Source organism: Callospermophilus lateralis, chromosome 17 (genome assembly GCF_048772815.1).
Source record: "Callospermophilus lateralis isolate mCalLat2 chromosome 17, mCalLat2.hap1, whole genome shotgun sequence".
In the NCBI taxonomy this organism is placed as follows: domain Eukaryota; kingdom Metazoa; phylum Chordata; class Mammalia; order Rodentia; family Sciuridae; genus Callospermophilus; species Callospermophilus lateralis.
Window position 1 is genome coordinate 67,167,700 of NC_135321.1, and position 20,248 is coordinate 67,187,947.

Here is a 20,248-nt window from a genome sequence, read left to right on the forward strand (position 1 = left end):
TCGCTGCTTCGGATTTCCACAGGCACGTGCCCGACACTAGCATAAGGATCTGGGGCTGTGTGGGGTGGTGCAGGTAAATAGAGGCATTGCCATCCTCTCTAGGTTCCGTGGGTCAGCACTGCATAGAATGGATGCTCAGAGTGCTTACTCCACAACCCCCATTCATCCTGCAGCCAGCACCACAGCCTCTCTGCTGTGCAACCCACATCCTTCCCCAGGTTGGTCCGCCTGAGGTCTTCAGGAGTTCCCTATGGCATCCTGTGCACCAGGTCACCCCCACTGGGCAGTGTGGAGCAGGCCAGTCCTAGGTCAGGGCAGGGCCACAGCAAGCTTCCAGTCACATCGTTCCATGGGTGAGGTCGGTGAGGAGCCCGTGTGTGTGGATCATTCTGTGATTCCGCAAGGCCAGCTTTAAAACAAAACTTCTCAGGGAAGAAGCAGGGAGTGAGGGCACCCGGGTGAGGGTGGGTCGGGCAGGGAGAGCTGGGGGCTGCACAGCTGATGGCAGTCCTAGGTCTGTGCTAGTGCAGGCTGGACAGCATCTCTCCTCCACCCGCAGCCAATCTCTCGCTGTGTTGGCCACCTGCTGGAGGCCAGGCCAGGAGGAAGGAGCACTGGCTCTGGGTCCGCAGGCCCGGTTCTGGCCCAGACTTCCTGGCCTCTGGTGCACTCTCTCGTAGGGTGCTCAGAGGGTGAGCAGGGTGCTTTGCACACCACTGTCCATCTGCAAATGAGAGCCTACCCCAGCATCTAGAACCCTCCGTCTTGGTGTTTCACTGGGTGAGATGAACCAAGATCATGTAGTACAGCGGTCAGGACATCTGGCCAGGGGCGGGGCAAGTGCTACATGTGCAGAACCCGTCTGATGTGCTGAGGTTCACTTTCTCTTTTCCTGTATTCTGTTTATGCCAAAACATTAGGATATCATTAAGGAACGTTTCCTCTGTCCCCCCCTTGGATGCAGGGCACCAGTGCCCCTGCTCCTTCCCAGCCCTGTTCTGCTTAGTGGTCAAATGGGAAAGTGCCCTGCATCCATGAGAGCTGTGCGGGGCCAGGCCCTGCCAGGTGGGATGCCACTGCTGCCCTGCACTTCCCAGAGCTAGAAGAGCCTCCCGAGCATCTTCCTTACTGTGTGGGTCCAGGTACCTCTGGAGCCCTTGGAGCCACAGGCAGAGAGGGAGTTCAGGAGCCTGAAATTCACATGGCGTCTGCAGCCGATGCTCTTCTTCTGACAATATTGAGTGTGTGTGTGTGACTTGAACGTGTGTGTCATGTATGACAGGCTCTACACAAGGTCGTTTTTTTTTGGGGGGGGGGGTGACCAAAATATGTAAGCTAAGATTTTTCCAAATGAGATTGGTCTTAACATGTTTTGAAGTTTCATGAGTATTGTAAGAAAAGTTGCGGCCAGGGGAGGGAGCCATAGATTCTCGTTGGGGGACCTAGGAGGGTGAGGCTCAGAGGATGGAGTGACTGACCCAGAAGGACCTCTCACGTTCATCTTGGGTGGGTGTCAGAAATAAATGAGCCACTTTGCGGACCGGGTTCTAACTCATGTCATTTCATGATTCATTGTTTCCAGAAGAAGAAATTATAATTTTTATTTATTTATTTATTTGCAGTACCAGGGATTGAATCTGGGGACACTTGACCACTGAACTACATCCCCAGCCCTTCTTATTTTTAATTTTTTTCGTTGTCAGTGGACCTTTATGTATTTATTTATATGTGGTGCTGAGAATCCAACCCAGTGCCTCACACATGCCAGCAAGCACTCCACCACTGAGCCACAACCCCAGCCCCCTTTTTATTTTATTTTGAGACAGGGGCTCACTAGAAAGTTGCACAGGCTGGCCTTGCACCTGCAATTCTCCTGCCTCAGGCTCTCAAGTCACTGGGATTACAGGTGTGCACCACTGTGCTTGTTTTTTTTTTTTTTTTTTTTTTAGTTTCTCTGCTGGGAGAGTGTTCTACCACTCAGCTACACCCCAATCATGACCATTTTTAAAAATTGTTTTAGTGAGCCCCTTCCCTGAATGCTACCTCACCGCACTGAATGTCCCCTACCATAGTCACAGGGACAGGTCTCTCATGTGAAGTCAGGCACTTAACATGGATGTGAAATGCCAAATATATACAAGAGTGGGGGATTTCTGCCAGTTGATGGGGAGCCTGTAGAAAGGGCTATTTTTAGGCAAGGAGACCTGGTGTTTTATACAGAAATGCCCAGGACCCTCTGGTACACAACCCTGGGGTTGTGCAGGGTGTGTCCCTGGGTCCCTGCAGAGATCAGGTCCGTACTGAGCCTGTGTGAAGCAATGGGGGCTGAAGGCCACCAGAGCCCTCCAGGGACTCCTGGGTGCTCTCTGGAGCCCTGTGGTGTAGGTGCAGCCGCTGGCCCAGTTCAGACAGTGTGGACGAGATTGTCCCCTACTCTTGGCGGTGGTAACAATTAAAACAAAATTTAGAATTTTAACAAAAATTTTGCCCTTTCAGTCTTGTAATCTGAGGTTGTTTTTGAATGTACATAGACCACCACTTTGCATGCTACCTTGAGTGAGCCTACTTAGGTAGTGAAGCTGTGAGATATAAACTAAAATGATGTATAAGGGAGCCTTCATTGATACCTACACATCTTGGAAGTAAAAATCTGAAAAACAATACCAAAATATTATAGAAAACAAATTTATCTCATTTTGAACATAAAATATTTTAGGCATTCACACTTGTGACTTTGAAAACCTTGATGGGGATCACTGAGCATGAACTTTTTTTCTGGTGCTGGGGACTGAACCCAGGCTTCATGCATTCTGGGCAAGCTTTCCTCCACTGAGCTACACCCCTGCCCTGAGCACAAACTATTAATGCTTAGAGGTCCGAGGGGAATGTGTAGAGAGCAGGTAGCACAGTGGACAAGGATCAGCGTTCTGGCTCACAGTCGTGGCTCTGTGCTAATGAACTGCGTGATCATGGGCAAGTTGTTCAAGGAAACCGAGGCACCAGCTGATCCCTAAAAGGCAAGCATATTAAAGAATCTTTTCCAGATTCCTTCCCTTGGTCACGGACCTGGTAAGTCTTATGCATACCCTGCCAAAGTCACCATTGGGATGCAGAAGCCCTGTGACAGACAATAACTTTTGTTCTTCATCAGCTGAAATGTTGCGTATTTTCATCATTTACCCAAGAGTGAGGCTTGTGAAAGGAACATTCCTGTGTCATTCACGGCACCTACTGCTCAACACATGACGGTTCATCTTTTTATAGTTGTTACTCAACAGTGAGTGTTGAATACCTTCTAGTACCTCTCATTCTGGATGCCTCAACTATTGGAGGAGACTAGAACATTCAGTCAGATGGGCTGCGGCCTAGATGGGCTTTGCCTCATTAACTCTTCTCTGTCAGCTCTGCAGCCTGCATCCAGACTTTGGATGGAGCCTCAGGAAATCCTCCCATCCCCCTCCTCTGAGCCATATCAAATTCTGTGCTTTCTACCTGGTGGGAAAGTATAAAAGGACCAAATTTTTAAAAACAAACATCTGTGGCCTGAAAGTTTGGGTAAGTCTTAGAAGCACCAGGCGACCTGAACCAATGCTTGGTGGCTCATGGGGCCCACGGACTGTGCCCAGGGTGCCGCTCCACAGCTGGGTGGCCTTGAGCGCCTGTGGAGACTCAGGGCCTCTGTAAAATAGGCTCACCCAACATAGGGGCCTCCCGAGTCCTGGTGTTCACCTGGACCTGTCCGTCAGCACCACTCTGTCCCCACTTGTGCCAACAGCAGCCCCATGACAGGTGGAAAACAAACAGTGTGTGTTTGGGGGGGGGGGCAGCATGCGCATCAAGGACTTGGAGGAGGAAAGGAAAAAGGTGGTTCAAGTGGCCCAGGAGGGCAGTGTCTGAGCCAGGAGCACAGGTAGGACATTAAGAGCCTGCAGGAAGGTGAGGCAGGACCACTGTCTGAGCTGCGCTGCAGGGGCCACAAGAATCTAAACTTGAAGTTCAGGGAAAGAGGACATCAAGAGAAGGGGTGGGAAGGAGATGATGTGGGCCTCCGGGAATGGGAAGGCTCTTTGGTGTGACTCAGAATGTGAAGTTCAAGTACAAGACTCTCCTTAGCTTGCCTGTGTGTGGTGTCACCCGCCAGGCCTCTTGGAGACAGAGGTTTGTGGCTAGTCAGCACATGTGTCCTAAACCAGGCCCTTGCCCCAGGTCCTCACTGAGTCTGCAGGCTGGTGGCATCCAGAAGACACCAGGTCCTGGGCAGGTCAGCTGGAGAGGGAGGGGCAGCATGAGCAGGCCCTGGTCAGGATCACAGGTGCAGGGGGAAATGCATGTGGCTTTGGAAGGCTGTGGGGGACATAGCACTGCTAGTAGGGCCCAGGAGGCGATGGTTAGACTGGACACCTCAGAGCCCTGGGTCACTGCATAGCAGCCTGCAGGACGCCTGGACTTTCCCTGTCACTAGCACTCCAGCTCCTCTGCTGATGGGAGCTGCTGGTGACCCTCAAGTGAGGAGAGGGAGTGCCCCACGCGGGTGCCAGGGGATCAGGGAGAACCCTGCTAGAGGTGCCTCCCTGCTAGAATGATCCAACACATGTCTGCATGAAGTCACAGTGCCACTGTGACAACATCTCCTGGAGGCTTCTCAGACTGAATAATGGAATGCGGCCGGGTGGGGGGGGGCGCGAGTGTCCCTTAGGGGTCATCTGGTCAACCCTTCTGACCTCCAAGTGCCAGTCATGGCCATCCCTCAAGGCATCGCAAGGCCATGGATGGCACAGGTCCAGTGCTGGGCCATCTCAGGAATGCTCTGTCCACACTGTCCATAGTGCCCTGGGCTGCGGATAACCTTGCGGGTCCTGGTAGGAGCAGCCTCGCCAGGGCCAACCCACCGCTCCTGGTCATTCTCAGGTGCTGGCTCTGGGAGAGGCGCTTCCTGCCCAGGCCTTGCGCCCTCTGCTGTCCACACCCGGAGCTGCAGGCGCTCTCCAGATCACAAAGGTGGACTCGTCAATATCCAGAAATCTAACCAATTCTATCTTAAATTTAACCCAAACTGATTAAATGTCATTTCCAAGGTCTTTAAGGCAGCCTTCATGAAAAAAAAAAAAAAAAACCAACCTCTTGCCAAAGGCCTGGTTAAGCTCTGGATGAACTGGCTTTCTTACTTTTTGTTTTTTGGCGCTGGGGATTGAACACAGGGGCTCATGAGGGCTAGGCAAGCCCTGGGCCCCTGAGCCCACCCGGCCTCTCTGCACCTGTGCTTTAGTCTTTGTGTTGACCAACACTCAGAGGCAGGAGCACTGCTGCCATTCCCCCCGCAGGCCAGGGACAGAGGTGGGACTCTTACACTATCTATGTTTCAGCTTCATCATCAGTAAAATAGAGATAATAATAGTAGCCATTTGTAGGGTAAGAACTAGATGAGATACATGTTGTTAGGGAAGTTAGCATCCTTTTTGGTCCAATTAATGGGGGCCTGCAAATTTAAAAATTAACAGGAGGAAAAGCATAAAACTTCTATTCATATTCACATGCACAGAAGTTCACAGAAAAGAAGTAAGCTCAGAGAAGCAAACAGATCCGAGGACTTGGGTTCCATTTTAACAAAAGAAATGGGTTTGTTTCAAGGGAATCGTGGGCCAGGAGTATGTGGGGGACTATGAAGATGGGTGACTAAAGTACAGGTGTCAGCGCATGCTCATCTTGGTGCCTTCCCCATGTCCCCCAAGGAGTCACGCCCCTTCCTAGTGTGGGAGTAGGGGCACCTTCACAAGGGAAATGCGTGCCTTGATTGAGCAGAACAGGAGTGAACAGAGAGCTCATCCTGCACTATTGAGTCCCAGTGCCTTTGACTCCAAGTAACCTATGCCATGGTGGCATGTGGGAGGTATTCAGTACTTAGCACCATTCCTGCCCAAGTCCCATGCCCACAGTAAACATTTGCTATTATTTTGTATTTACTGTAGATCTTTGGTGGTTGTTTGTTTTTCTTTTTGGTACTGGGGATTGAACCCACTGGTACTTTACCACTGAGCCACATCTCAGTTCTTTTTTTTTCTATTTTTTTGTTTTGAGACAGGGTCTCACTAAGTTGCTGAGGCTGGTTTTGAACTTTCAGTCTTCCAGCCTCAGCCTCTAGCGTCACTAAGTTTTCCATTGCTGTAACAAAGCTCCTTAGGAAGAACAGAGGCTCACTTACCTCATGGTTTTGAAGCCTGAAAGTCCACACAGCACGACCCAGGCTCTGGAGAGGGCTGCCCTTAGTTGCATCACCTCCCAGCAGATGGCAATGGCAGGAGTGCACACAGGGGCAAGTGACCACATGGCCACACAGATGCCAGCAGGACAGGTCCCAGGTGCCCTCAGGGCATGGCTCCAATGGGCCTAACCCTAACCCTAAAGGTCCCATCACCAACATTATGACTCCCAAGACCAAGAGCCCAACCTAGGGACGTTTGGGAGGACAAGCTCCAGGGTAGCAGGCTCCAGTTATTAGAGCCAGGGACACAGGGCAGCATAGTGCCAGGTGGGGGACAGAGAGAGGTCTGTAATGGATCCTGAAGGCTGAGTAATGCTTAGAAGGAGGAAGGGAAGTCTCCAGGGCAGAAGAGACTGCATGACCACACGGGGTCATCTGGGATCTGTGTAGTAAACGCAGAGTCAACACACAGAACGCACAGTGCTCTGCCACTGAACCACACCCCCAGCCTTTTTCAAATTTTGAAACAAGACCTCACTTTTCTGCTGTCCTTAATAAAGCTTCTACTTTTAATTTGCAGATGCTAGCCTCAAACTTGTAATCCTATAGGGGTGTAGGCAAGGCGGCCAGAGGGTGGTCATCGTCCTGGGTGACCCAAGGCCAAGCACAGCACACTGGAGGATCCCCATGTGGCTTTGTGAGCCACCTGAAGATTCTGCCATTTATCTTGCTGTCTGGGAGGCTCTTCAAGATGACCAGGCAGATCTCTATTGGGGAAGGAGGGAGCAAACTGCAGCCTCCAGGTAAATTCATATCCAATTAAAGTGAACCAGGTGGTTGTTAAAAGACTGTCTGATGGCAAATCCCATATACATATGGAATAGTCCAAAGGCAGTCCCAGTATGGTACAGTAACGCACACCTGTGATCCCAGCCGCTGGGGAGGCTGAGGCAGGAGGATTACAAGTTTGAGGGCAGCATCTGCAAATTAGTGAGGCCCTGTTTCAAAAATTTAAAAAGGCTGGAGGTGTGTTTCAGTGGCAAAGCACTCGCCTAGCAGTTTCAGAATCAGTGAGCCAGTTTCTCTCTCAGGGACCGTGGACCCTCAGAGGTCACCTGTGGGAGAACAAAGCCTGGGTATATACTTTCTTATTCCTGAGGCAGTGGGAGGAGCCTAACCCCTGGTGTGACAGAAGAGTCATCCTGGGCCCAAAGCTGGTGGGTATGCTTCCTGCACAGTCTTGGGACCTGGGGGAGCTTGGAGACCTCCGGCCTGAACTCTCTGCCAGGACCTCAGCTGGTGTGGGACGTCAGGGTGAAGCCAGATTTACAGATAGGTAGGTAATGTAGTTAGGTAAATCTGGTCTAATATGGAGTAAAATCAAGAAGGAAGGCCATATTGAGAATGGAGTCCAGGAAAAGGGGAATTGAAAAAGTCCCCAAGGCCCAGAGCCCATCCCAAGGAAATGTTAATGAAGCAGCTCCCAGCAACAAAGAGATGCTAATCCAAAAGCCCTTCCTGCCCAGATTACTTCTGGCTCATCTGTGCCTCACCTTTTGGGCCTTTCCACTTACGTTTAATCACTGCAAAATAACAGAACAAAGGACAGAAATGTGGGAAATCTGAAAGTAAACCTTAGGTATAAAAGAGGGAAGACCACCCCCCTTCCATGGATTCCAACCCTTGGGTCCCCTTCTTCCTTTGGGGAGGGGAGAAGTCCTTTCTGCTGCCCTTAATGAAGCTTCTACTTTCCACTCTGACCTTGCCTCGGGTGCTTCTCTGGTGTCCTACTTCAGCATTGGGGAAGCAGGGACTCGTCACCGGTCAACAGCGGTAACAAGGGCACACAGCATGTCTGGGCACCTGTGCTTCAGCAGGCCCTGAGAGCCCCAGCACTGGACCACCTCCCACAGCCCACCTTCTCGGGAGCTCAGAGAGCACAGGCTCCCTAGTGGCATCGCCCACTCCGGCTCTGGCGGAATCCTTAGGCAAGTGCAAAATGGGAGAAGGTGGACCAGCGAAGGTGGGGACGAAGGCCAGAGAAAGGCCCACAGCCTCTGGGGCGGCTGGCCAGCCGGTTCCTGACCACGGCGAACAGTTGACACTGCCACACTGCACTCACACAGGGTCAGTGGGTTGGTTGGTCCCGGGCCTGTGGCATCTGCTGCCACCTGCTGGCTGGCCCTGGGTGGATGCCCTCTTTGAGCCAGCTTCCAGGCTCACCTCCCCCAGGGCGGTCCCAAGGTCATCTGAGGTGCCAAACCGGGCTGGGAGGCTGAGTTGTGCAAGCTCCAGACAGGCCAGAAGGTCTTCTCCCTGGGCATAGGCAGAAGGCGGCCTTTGCCGTGTTTGGGCTTGAAGTAGCTCCAGGCGTTCCCACCCTCCTCCCAGGCACAGCGTTAGCCTCTGGAGGAGTGCGAGCCCAGTGGGCGAGGGTCACTGCCAGGATTCCCCGCTTGGCTTGGGTGTCATTCTCGTCCCTGCGCTGTCCTCTGGTGGATCTCTGGTCAGCTACCAGGTCATCACAATAAAGGGGGGAAAGGTGGCCGAGAGGCTTGCTATTCTTAGGGAGTACAGTGCTGCACTGGCAGGGCCCTGTGAGGTGGAGGCTGCCCAAGTGTCCGTGGCAGATGGACAGATAAACCAATGTGGTGTGTACAGCGAGGAACATGGAAGGGGAGCCTGACTGCGCGGCATGGATGACACCAGGGAGTTCCACGCAGCCGTGGGGAACGGGGCACGTCACCAGCCGGGGAAACGGATGGAAGTGGGAGCATCACGTTAGGCAGAATCGGCCGGACTCAGGGTCTTACCCTTTCTCTCATGTGTGGAAGCTAGAGAGGAAAAGGGGCGGGAAGGAGAGAGCTCGTGAGAATACAGGTGAGATCAGGAGAGAAGGGGAGGGGCCGGGAGGGGGGAGGAGAGGAAAGGGAAGGCACTGGGAATGATGCTGACCAGTTATAACGTCCTTGACACATTTACCCATGGAAGCTCAACTAGATGTAGGTGTTCTCCCTAATCCCAAGAAGTCTCTGATGTCCTCTCCAATCTGTGACCCTCCCTACCTGAGGCAGCAGCTATTCTGGTTTTTCTCCCCAAAGAGGAGAAAAACTTTGTTCTCAAAGTCACATAAAGGGAACCAGGCCACCTGCTTTGCGGCTGCTGAGGTTTAAGGTTCAGCCACCTGCCGTGCAGATCAGCCCTCTGGCAGTCTGTTGTATAGATTTGCCCACTTTGGTTACTCTGTCCTGTTGATGGGCAGTAGCACTGTTTCAGTTTGGGCTATTACCAATAAGGGAGCTGTGGACCTTCTTGCACAAGTCTTCTTGTGAACAAATGTTTCATTTCTCCTGATAAATAAGTATGGGGTTTGAAGTTTGGGGTAATGGGATCAAGGTGCATGTAACTGTATTTAAAAACCTCTACAGAAAATGAATCTGAATCCCTTTCTCTCTCCATGCACAAAAGTTAACTCAAAATGGATCAAGGAGCTTGATATCAAATCAGAGACTGAGTCTGATAGAAGAAAATGTTGGCTCCGATCTACATATTGTGGAGTCGGGCTCCAAATTCCTTAATAGGACACCCATAGCACAAGAGTTAAAAACAAGAATCAACAAATGGGACTTACTCAAACTAAAAAGTTTTTTCTCAGCAAGAGAAACAATAAGAGAGATAAATAGGGAGCCTACATCCTGGGAACAAATTTTTACTCCTCACACTTTAGATAGAGCCCTAATATCCAGAGTATACAAAGAACTCAAAAAATTAAACAATAAGGAAACAAATAACCCAATCAACAAATGGGCCAAGGACCTGAACAGACATTTCTCAGAGGAGGACATACAATCAATCAACAAGTACACGAAAGAAAAAATGCTCACCATCTCTAGCAGTCAGAGAAATGCAAATTAAAACCACCCTAAGATACCATCTCACTCCAGTAAAAATGGCAGCCATTATGAAGTCAAACAACAACAAGTGCTGGTGAGGATGTGGGGAAAAGGGTACACTTGTACACTGCTGGTGGAACTGCAAATTGGTGCGGCCAATTTGGAAAGCAGTATGGAGATTCCTCGGAAAGCTGGGAATGGAATCACCATTTGACCCAGCTATTCCCCTTCTCGGACTATTCCCCAAAGACCTTAAAAGAGCGTATTATAGGGATACAGCTACATCGATGTTCATAGCAGCACAATTCACAATAGCTAGACTATGGAACCAACCTAGATGCCCTTCAACAGATGAATGGATAAAAAAAAAATGTGGCATTTATACACAATAGAGTATTACTCAGCACTAAAAAATGACAAAATCATGGCATTTGCAGGGAAATGGATGGCACTAGAGCAGATTATGCTAAGTGAAGCTAGCCAATCCCTAAAAAACAAATGCCAAATGTCTTCTTTGATATAAGGAGGGCAACTAAGAACAGAGAAGGGAGGAAGAGCATGAGAAGATTACCATTAAACAGGGATGATAGGAGGGAGGGAAAGGGAGAGAGAAGGGAAGTTGCATGGAAATGGAAGGAGACCCTCATTGTTACACAAAATTACACATAAGAGGAAGTGAGGGGAAAGGGAAAAAAAACAAGAGAGAGAAATGAATTACAGTAGATGGGGTAGAGAGAGAAGATGGGAGGGGAGGGGAGGGGAGGGGGCATAGTAGAGGATAGGAAGGGCAGCAGAATACAACATACACTAGTATGGCAGTATGTAAAAACGTGGATGTGTAACCGATGTGATTCTGCAATCTGTATACGGGGTAAAAATGGGAGTTCATAATCCACTTGAATCAAATGTATGAAAAATGATATGTCAAGAGCTAAGTAATGTTTTGAACAACTAATAATAATAAAATTTAAAAAAAAGAAAAGCTAAAAAAAAATTTTAAAATAAAAAATAAATAATTAAATAAAAACCTCTACAGAAATCTCCAAAGTGGCCAGACCATTTTGTACCCCTTCCTGTCTTTCATTAAAAGATGGAGGTATGATTGACATTTAAAAGTTCACCCTTGTTGATGTACGTTTCTGCCAGTGTGGAGAGATGCAGTCAGCTGCATAACACCAGCACAGTGGAGCGGCACATCAAGCCCATCAAGCCCCAGGGCCATGTGTCCCCTTGGTGGCCACCCTCCCCCAGCCCCAGCTCCCTGTGACCACTGATCTGTTCCTACATCTTTGCCTTTTCCAGAATGCCGTAGAAATGGAATTACCCCAGGTGTAGCTTGAGTCTGTTTCATCCACTTGGCATGATGCCTTCTGCGTGGCTCCACCTACCAGTTCCTACACGTGGCCAGCAGTCATCCATTTCACAGACCTACCAGTCGGTGGCCCTTCCCCCACAGGCATACCGAGTGGTTTCCAAGTTGGGGCCATTATGAATGCAGCCTCTGTAGGCACTCACACACAGGTTTTTGTGTGCGTAGGTCTTTGTTTGATGCACAAATGCACTAGGTGCCTAGACTGGGAAGGGCTGGGCTGGGGTTGAAGGCTGGCTCTAAGGACCAGCCAAGCTCTAGTCCAGCCCACATCCCTGCATCAGGCCGCAGAGTTCCAGCTGCACCTCGGGCACTCGGGCTGTCAGGGCTTTTTAGTTTTCATTTCTTAACTTTACACCTGTACTAGATGGTATCTCATTCGAGTTTGGTTTTTTTTTGTGTGTGTGGTTTATTTTTATTTTTTATTTTTTATTTTTTTTTTTTGGAACCAGGGATTGAACTCTGGGGCACTCAGCCACTGAGCCACATCCCCAGCCCTATTTTGTATTTTATTTAGAGTCAGGTCTCACTGAGTGGCTTAGTGCCTCACTGTTGCTAAGGCTGGCTTTGAACTGGCGATCCTCCTGCCTCAGCCTCCCAAGCCGCTGGGATTAGAGGCGTGCACCATGGTGCCTGGCCTCATTAGAATTTTAATCTATATTTCTCTAATTTATTAATCAATAAAGTTGACCATCTGTTCATGTAGATTTGAGACACTTTATACTCTGGGTAGAAGTCAATGTGACATATATGTGATTTGCAAATTTTTCTTACAAATTTGTGACTTTTCATTTCATTCCCTCTGGAGTCCCTTTGAAGAGCAAACATTTTTTAAAATTATGATTATATAATTGTAAGTGTAAATTACATAAGCAAAATATTAAAATTTAGTTATTAACACATGAATAATTACATTAAAGAATAATTAAATTAAGCATCTAAAACATTCTTAATTATGGATAGTACCTAATATCATAGCTGAGAAGTTCTTGCCTAACTGAAGATCAAAACCACTTTTCTCCTATTTTTGCTTCTAGAACTTTCTCTAGCTTTAGTTGTCCGTTTTGGTTTGTGACCCATGTAGGTAAACGTTGCATGTGGCACAGTTTGTCTTTACGTGGAGATCAACGATTCCAGCACCGTTGGCTGAAGACTGCCTGTTTCCGTCCCGGGCTCTGTTCTGGGTCCCTGCTCTTTCCTGCTTTGCCCCCGACTCCAGCCTTCACCACGCTGACCCTGTTCCTGTGGGCTTAGGAGGTCTTCAGTCAGAAGCCCTCAGGTTGGTTCTTTCCCGAAATTCTTCCAGATCCTTTGCCTTTCCACATGAAGTTCAGAACAGCTGTTGACTCCTGGTAGGCTCTCACCTGGGACTGGGTGGAGCACTGGCATCTCAAGGTGTTGGTGCTGATCAGTGGTGAACCCTCCAGCTCGGGGTCCCCTGGACCTCTTCCTGTTTCCTCTCACCAGTGCTCAGTGAGAACAGATCTGGTGCCTACTGTCGGGGACAGGTATCTCCTGCGTTGTGTGCCGTTCATTGTTGCCTTGTTTCTTACTGTGGAAGAGCTTACACAGCACAGACCCCGCCACCGAGGCCACTTCTCGATGCGCAGCTGGCTGGGGGCACTGTGGACTTGTATACAAGTGTTTGCGTTCCCACCTTCAGTTCTTTCAGGTGTGTGCCTAAAAGTGAAACTGCCAGGTCATATGGGCTTTACCCATGTCGTGTGGGGTGCTGGGGATCGAATCTGAGACCCCAAGCAGGGTAGGCAAGTGTTCTCACAGAGCCACATCCCAGCCCAGCGAGGAGGCCCTCCAACCACCACCCTGTTCGCGGCAGCTGCACCACGGCACGTGCCACCAGCAGTGGGTGATGGGTTCCATCCTAATGGTAGGAAGTGGTATTTCATTGTGGTTTTGATTTGCATTTCCCTAGTGAAGAGTAAAGTTGAGCCCTTATGTGTCAACTGGCCCTTTGTATGTTTTCTGTTGTGATATACTGTTTAAATCCCTTTTCTGTTTTTAAATCTTGGTTGTTTATTGTTCTACTGTTGATTTGCAGGAGTTCATTAAGCATTCCTTTTTCAGATATATTTTCTGCAAATGTTTTCCCCAATTTATGGTGTGGGCTATTCAATTTCTTAAAATTATCATTTGAGGGCTGGGGCCATAGCTCAGTGGTAGAGCACTTACCTCTCACGTGTGATGCTCTGGGTTCAATCCTCAGCACCACATAAAAATCAATAAAGAGATTGTGTCCATCTACAACTAAAAAATATTTTTTAAAAATGAAGAGTTTCATTTAAAAAAAGATTATCATTTGATGGGATAAGCAGCATATTTTAAATTTTGTGAAGTCCAGTTTACCTTTCATTTTATGGATAGGGGTTTTTAGTACCATGTTCAAGAAATCTTCATCTTCCTTAAATGGTAGCGATGGCCCATGTATGTGTCTGGGAGCTCTGCGTTTCTGCGTCTGATGTTGAGACCTACGACCCTCCTGTGTTGTCTAGAGGACCCTCTGGCCTTCCAGCCCCACTTGTTCAAGAAGACATCTTTCCACACAGGACTGACTTGACCCCTCCCTCACTGTTGCTTTCCTTTTAAGAATTCTTCATATGAATGTTTATATATTAATACAAAAGCGGCTGAAGAGCGTCCTGTTCTCATTCTTCAAAAATGACCAATTCATATTTTGCACTGGTTTAAATTAAAAGGAATAAAGGGTCATAGGAAAAAAACTCAGCTTCCTCTCCCTTTGTCTCTGTGTTCCCAGTCCATTCACTGAGGCTAAGGCTGTCTGTAATTTCTTTTCTTTTTTTTAAAGAAAGAGAGAGAGGGGCTGGGGATGTGGCTCAAGCAGTAGTGCGCTCGCCTGGCATGCGTGTGGCCCGGGTTCGATCCTCAGCACCACATACAAACAAAGATGTTGTGTCCGCCGCAAACTAAAAACTAAATATTAAAAAAAAATCTCTCTCTCTCTTTCTTTATTTTTTTTTAAATTTTTAAAAATATTACCTGTCTGTAATTTCTTGAGTGTCCCAGAAACAGGCTCCTTGTAAGCAATGCCAAGATTCTGGTTGTGATCCCTGGGAGTGTGGTATTACATGTGGATACGTTGTAGGCTAAAGGTAGGATCTCAGTATTGCAAATAATTCCAGCTCATTCTAAGGGATTTCACTGAGGCTGCAAGCAGTGCCTATGAGGTTTTTATAGGGTCTTATTCAATCCTTTCCTTTCACTTTACATGGGTAAAGAGAACATTGTACGATCAAGTTCAAAGTCACACATAAGAAGCCGTAACCTTCCCTCCCACCCCCCTTTTCCTCTTTTGGCCATATTTATGGACTAATTCATTGGATCCATGTGCCAAATGATTGTTAGAAATGGCAAATTTAATAGGAAAAACATTGAGGGGCTGAGAAAGCCAATAATTAGGATTTGTCTTTTTTTTTTTTTTTTCCCTGCTGAGGATGGGACCCAGGGCCAGAGCCCTAGCACTGATCTACCCCTAGCCCAGGATGTATTTTGTAAACAACAAAGAGCTATTTCATGCAGAGGCTCCTCCTGAATGCAATCTGTAGCCAGCTTTCCTTACTTGTGCCTGACACTTTCCTTCAACCAGTGTCAGCTTTTCAGGTGATCCTTAGGATTCTGCTGCTTAGAAGGCTTTGGTTATGAGTGAAGGTGGGGAGTGCCTGGCCCTAGGCCAGTCCTGGGTGTCCTGAGACAAAGTGGACATGATTGATTCCGCTTCATGAACACACTACCCTCTACCCCGGTGCTGGGATAGGACCAGGGCCTCCTGCATGCCCTGCGAGGGCTGGACCTTAGCTCCATTCCCAGCCCCAACACAATTCCTGTTCTATGAAAGCCTCCTTCTTTTGAAATTGGACATGGATTCAGATGCATTATTGATAAATATGCTTACTAACTTATAAATGGTAATACCTTAAAACAAAATGCTCCATTTAGTACATTCACATAAATCTCCCTGAGACGCCCAAACCTGGCCTTTTCCACACAGTCCTTTTGATCTGAGCCTGGTGCTGCCCTGGGAGCTTGCCCACCCCACCTAAGAAGGGAGGGTTTGGCCCTGAGAACACCCAGCACCTAAAGAGCACCCTGTGCTCCAGAGAGGTGTGTGCCTCTGGGGTGGGGGCCGACTCCAAGACTCCAAGACCCGGACCGCGCCCAGCAGGGCTAGGCTGTGCAGCTACTGAAGGGTCCAAAGCCAGCGGGCAGGGTAAAGAGGGGATGTTGCGGGGTAAAGGGGAGGCCGCAGAGGGCAGCCAGACCCGGGAGGAGGGACCAGAGCCTCTGCTCTGCCCTGCGACCTTGATCTGCCCCTCCTTGGTTCCCCTTTTGTAGGAAACTTGCTAGTAAATCCATGGAGAAGACAAAACCCCTCTGAATGGCGTCTCCAGCTGCCTGAATAGTGTCTGGAATGGAATTAGCAGAGTAAACCCGATGCTCAGTTTTCATATTTATGACATATCCCCAGATCACTTTCCAAAGAAATGGGATGATTTATGTTCCTGCCACCCAGTGTACAAACTCCTACTTTATTACACCTTCGCCAGTATTGATTTTTTTTTCTTTTTTAATGCCTTTACTAAGAAATAGACAAAGTTGGTTCAGTGGCCACTCTGGTAACCCCAGCAACTTGGGGGACTGAGGCAGGAGCATCACAAGTTCAAAGCCAGCCTCAGCAATGCAGTGAGATCCTGCCTCCAAATAAAATTTCAGAGGGTTGGGGATGTGGCTCAGAGGTGGAGCCCTTGACTAGCATACAGTGTTGTGCTCGAATTTGGGATCCTCAAAAGACCACCAGAGACCCAGATCCATGTAAGCAGCAAAGAGGTGTTTACTGTGAGCTAGCTCGGTCCTCTGCACACAGCAACTGGTGACGTTGAGAGGCCCGAGCCCATGGTTTTCGGCAGTTTTATATACTCTTTGAGGAAGGCATCTCTTAGCAAATCATCATACACCACGGGAAAATCATAAAACAACTCTAAAACATGATTAGCACAGTCACTGGCGGGAATAAGTTGGGTAGGGGTGATTGGTTAGTACAAGAGGGGGATTCGTTTGAACTCATTGGTTTAGGCCACGAGGGGTGTACGTGCTGAACTACATGGTTTCCCAGCATGTTATCAACCACCATAAACTACTGGGAGGGTCATCTGGCACCCCAGGTATTTCCCTGTCTCATGCTGATTGGTGGCTGCTAGGGGGCTGCTATGGATCCCCACCTAGCCTGACTGAGTCAGGGACACCTGGGACAGCAGATCTCTCCTGTTATTTGTAGATAAACAACTCTGTGGGGCTTTCCAAGGACAAGGGTCACGCCCCCTTCCTCGGACAGGCTTTGCTCTGAGGTAGAGGCTGGTTTTTCAGCAGGAAGCCCTGGGTTCAATCCTCAGTACTGGGGAAAAGGGGGAGAAAAAAAGGATAGGAAAGGTGCCACCCAGTCACAAGTAGCAGCCGTTCCATTTCTGAGTCTGATGACAGCACAGCGGGAGAAGGAGGGCATTGGAGTAGCTCCTTCAGCCAAACTCAGTCAGTCTCACAGCTCCACAGGAAGAGGGGCTGCAGCACCACCTAGCCCAAACCCAGGGGTGGCGAGGGTGGGTCTTATGAACCTTCAAAAAGGTCAGGCCGGTTGTGGTGGGCACACCTGTAAACCTACCTGCTCAAGAGGCTGTGGAAGGAGGATTGCAATTTGGAGACCAGCCTCAGTAACTTAGCCAGACCCCGTCTCAAAAAAATTAAGTAGAAAGGGCTAAAGTGTTGCCCAGTGGTAAAGCGTCCCTGGGTTCAGTCCCCACTGCCAGAAAGGGCAGGGGAGTGCACACGCACACAGTGGCTTCAAATCAAATCTGCAGAGGCTTAAGTCCATTATTGTAAAATAGTGCAGTGTTTGCATACAACACACACACACACACACACACACACACACACACACACGCCTCTGTATACTCTAGATTACTTACCATGCCTGATGTCATGTAAACACTGTGTAAATTGTTGCTATAGTGTTGTTTAGGGAATAATGACAAGAAAGGGTTGCTACATGTTCAGTACAGATGCAGTTTTTTTTTTCCATTATTGATCCAAAGTTAGTTGAGTCCTTGGATGCAGAAACCACAGATATAAAATGCTGACTATACCCATCCTAAAAATCTAACAATTCCATTTCTTGGTGTTATAGATCAGTGACACAGCCATGCATTTACAAGAACACTTAGTACAACACTGTTTATACTAATGAATAAGCAGAACCATCTCCAATGTTCAACAAGAGGAGAAAGGTTAAATATGATGTGATTATATTCTGCGAAATACTATGCAGTGGTTAAAAAGACAAGTTAGTACAAGTGTACTGATAGAGCTACATGTTGTCACATAAAAAAGTAAGTTGTAGAACATGACATACCATTTAAACTATAATACCACACAGTGTGTGTGTAGTATACATGTATGTATGTACATCTCTCTCTCTCTGTCTCTGTCTCTACACACACACACACACAAATTGCACAGGAAAAAACAGAAGATTCAGCTGAGGAGGTAAGTAGGAAAGGGGCCAGAATTAGTGACCACAGTTCAAGAAGATTTTGGATTTATCCATGTTTTCATAAAAATGGCCAATCATGATGCAGTATTTATGTATTATTTACATTGTCAGAATTTTATTAAACCTTTTAAAAAGATCAGCACACACTGTGAGAAATGTAGCGCTGGCTCCCACAGACATGTTGTGGCCCATGCTGGCTTAGCTCTGCAGGAAGCAGGGCTCTGCTCTGCCCTTCTGCCCAGTTGGGAAAGGCCTGGGATCAGTCCAGAAGAACTTAATTCTTTGGGCACTTTCTTTGGAAAGAAAAAGAAAACAACCTCAAACTGAAGTCAGCAGAAGAGAACCTCACCTTTGTTCTTGTACTTGGAGGGAAGCAGCGCCCCCCCCCCCCCCCCCCCCCCCCCCGCCTGGCCAGGGCAGCCACATAAGCAGGCCTGAGGCCTTGGGAGCTGTCCTGGGTGTCCACAACAGAGTTCTCTACGCAGCCACTGCCCCTCCTTCAGCGTTGGCGGACAGTTGGTGGGTTACAGAGTCCCCATGGTAAAGTGGCTCTAGCCTTGGGAAGACAGGAGACCCTGGACCTCAGACGGTTGTGACTCACCCCGTGAGGGGCCTATTAAATACCACAGGCACGTAGGTTCACCATGGAGTTTGCTCGTTTGTAGGTTTTGTTTTGTTTTTGCTGGTTTATCCTGTGGTGCTGGGGACAGACCCAGGGTCTGTGCATGCCGTTTTAGTGCTGCACTACTCAGCAACTTCCAGGCCCAACGTTTTAATGCAAACTTGGCAAGAAATGGTGAAAATCTTAACATCTATTTTAAAATTCCAAGGCACTCTTGCCGTTAACCTCATGGGAGAACACTCGTCCTGACCTAGGCTCCCTGGGCTGTGTCCTGACCACCCTGGGCTCCTGCAGTCTTGCTCTCCTACAGCCCTGCCCCACCCCCACCCGAGGCTCCAGCTTCAAGTGGGGCCATGGTGGGCGGGGACAGGTGGCTTTTTAATTCCTCCCATTAGCGTCACGGGTACACTCCTCAGGATGCATCTGACCTCAGACAAAGGACTTGTCCCTCACAAGTGACTGACTCACTCAGAGTGACAGAGTGGCCTCCTCTCTTTCCCATCAGGGCTGTAGGACAGTGCCCTGGCCTCCTGCAGGAACCTCCCACACCATGCCCTTGCCAGTCCCGGGCCACTCCCACAGCCCTGGCCTTTCTGACCACTAGCACAACCACAGGGACCCCAGTCTCTCTTTCCTAACTGCCATACCAATCTCCTTAGTCAGCAGATGGAAAAGAATCATTTTAGTTGACCACAACCAAGGCCCCCCAAGTTTTTGCTGTCACCCAGCCTGTGGCCAAGGGACAAGAGTTGCCTACTGAGTATTGCAAATATTCTTTGTCTTGATCTGTTTCTAAAAATAAAAATTCTATGAGTTGTACACTGAAGATGTGTGCACTTAACCAGGCGGGCTTTATTCTGCAACACAATGGTTTTTTCATTTTAAAAAAAGTCTACAGGTGCTTCCATGAGTGAGACCAGCTAGGAACCCAAGGCAGGAACCTCTGGAGCACAGGGCTGGGCAGAAGTGCCAGAGAATGGATTGGGTGGGAAATAACTGGTGTGACGCTCAGGAGAAGTCCGCTGAATGGGCTAGTTCATGTAAAAGATGTGGGTGGGGAAGGACCTTGTCAGTGACAGGAATGAGGACCTGCTAGAAAGGAACCTTCCCTCCCAGGCGTATAGGTGGGGCAAGCAGGGCCAGCCTCCTGCCCTTGGGAGCACAATGAGCTCCCTGCCATCTTCTCCCTCCCCATATGCCCTCACCCTGCCCATACTCCCCCTTGAGAGCAGCAGATGTGCACAGGCCTGGCCCCTCTCCAAGCATCAGGCCACCTATCTGACCATGGGGCAGGCTCTTGAGTTTCGACAGTTGCCACTTTCACCCCAGACTTGCCCCCATCCCGGGTTTCTCATCTCCAGAAGGTAACTCTGTCTCTCCAGCCACCAAACTGAGCACATCAGCATCCACTTTGGAGGTTCTCTTTTGTCTTCCCCACGTTCTGCCCTCTGTCAGTGCCCAGCGTTCCCCTGGAATCTCTCACTTGGATCACCTACAGATGCCCCCTGCCTGCTCCAGCCTCCCTGCCACCCAGAGTGGTCTTCTTCTCCCATCCAGGTCTGGGTCATTGGTGCACGAGCATCCTCCA